This window comes from Sinocyclocheilus rhinocerous, unplaced genomic scaffold (genome assembly GCF_001515625.1).
Source record: "Sinocyclocheilus rhinocerous isolate Xijiao unplaced genomic scaffold, SAMN03320098_v1.1 scaffold623, whole genome shotgun sequence".
NCBI lineage: Eukaryota > Metazoa > Chordata > Actinopteri > Cypriniformes > Cyprinidae > Sinocyclocheilus > Sinocyclocheilus rhinocerous.
The window spans coordinates 655,519-657,333 of NW_015644631.1; the positions used below are offsets into that span (position 1 = coordinate 655,519).

The window sequence follows — 1,815 nt, forward strand, 5'->3', positions numbered from 1 at the left end:
CAAGCCCTCCGGACGCTCCTTCGTCGAATCCGCCGGCAGCGACGTTCTCAAGCTCACCGGCCTCCTCTCACTCAGCACGCCGGCCGTTCCTCACTCTAGATTGCCTGCGCGTGTGACGCTGTGTTTCGTTGTGAAAGCGAAACTACTTTGTTTGGCCTTCCAAAAGAGGACACGACTAGAAATCAGTGGTTAAAACACTGTTCCAGAACACTGCAACCCAAATATTCAGATGTGTGCAGCGCATTTTATGGAGGACTGTTTCCTGATCCTGGAAGAGTAGACTACAATGCCGGCTGTTCTGACTCACAAACTGTAAGTACGTTTTTCATATTTAAAGGATTTGCCACTGATGATTTGAACCTTAAACCGCATAAACACATTTCATTACACCAAATACACCAAATAATGTTCTTTTTAGCTGCATCATATGACCCCTTTAAAAACATGCTCACAAACACCGCCTATGTGCCTAGGTGCTATCAATCCAGTTTGATCGAGACGAAGAGCTGAACTGAGAGCAGAAGATATTGTACAGAGAGAGGAGCAGATCTGATCATTATGAACCATAGAGAGGAACAAGTGAGTGAAAGGTGTGTGCGCGCACATATTTAAACTACTTTTGACTGTAAAAACGCAGCTAGTGCATAAAAGATGCCAAATAACATTTTTTGAAAGATGCCAAATTTAATTTGTGTAGAAAACATTTCTTCTTTTAAGTATATATTTTAACATCCAAAGATATTTAAGTAATATATTCAACTGGAAGTAACAAAAAAGATATTCAAATTGCATTGACTTGAGAATCAAGTGGCAATGAAAGCACAAGCCATTTTGAAGAAAGGTTTGCAGATCCGCCATCTGAGCACCAACTCTAGTAAGATGTCAATAAGCACCGTTTTAATCCAGTCATCCAAAACCTCAGAAAAAAAGAATTCAAATTCTCTGTAAATAAAAGCAACCTCAATGCACTGTCACCATCCACATTAAAATTCACAACATCAACTGTCTGGATGCATTGCTCTGTTACTGTTCAAGCACCAAAGACGTGCTGACTCTTCAAATTCCCTCGACAACACCTCACTGTTAGCATCAGCGGTATAGAGTTATTTGTGAATAGCAGTGCCATCGTGCTCCTATACTGCGGCACGACTCCAGCTCTGTTAGTCAATTATCATGACTTCATCTGCAGGCCTCATGGGAGAACAGACCAAATCACTATGCACACCAAACTGTTGTGAACACGGACACTAAACACTTTATTCAGAGTCTTGTTCTGTTGAAATAGGCACTTCTGTAATGTTAATGTTAATTTCAACATTTACTAATGCAATTTTAAAATCAAAAGTTGTGCTCGTTAAAGGGTTAGTCCACCGAAAAATGAAAATTAGTCCATAAATTACTCACCCTCAAGGCATCCTAGGTGTATATGACTTTCTTCTTTCAGACGAATCCAGTAGGAGTTATATTAAAAATTGTCTTTGATCTTTCAAGCTGTTTAATGGCACTCAGCGGGTGTTGCATGCATCAGTCCAAAAGTATTTAAATAAAAAGCGCCCATCCATTTAAAAAAAAAAGTGTCTCACATGGCTCCGGGGGATGAACAAAGGCCTTCTGTAGCGAATCGATGCATTTTTGTAAGAAAAATAACCATATTCAAAATGTAATAATCATTTAATATATATTCATTTTTAGGTGAACTAACCCTTTAAAGTCAGAAATCTGCAGCTGGATCATGAACAATGGGTACTGATACATCATTGAGTTTGAACTTTTTAACAAAACCTGCCTTGAATTGTCCCTCACTCAGAAAGCAGT

At 39.3% G+C, this 1,815-nt stretch overlaps 1 protein-coding gene across 2 annotated transcripts in view; it reads right to left on the reverse strand.

Annotated features, from left to right (window-relative positions):
- Nucleotides 1–1,815, reverse strand: part of LOC107758601 (ubiquitin-like-conjugating enzyme ATG10) — a 23,525-nt gene that overhangs the window by 2,652 nt on the left and 19,058 nt on the right. The window lies entirely within an intron of this gene.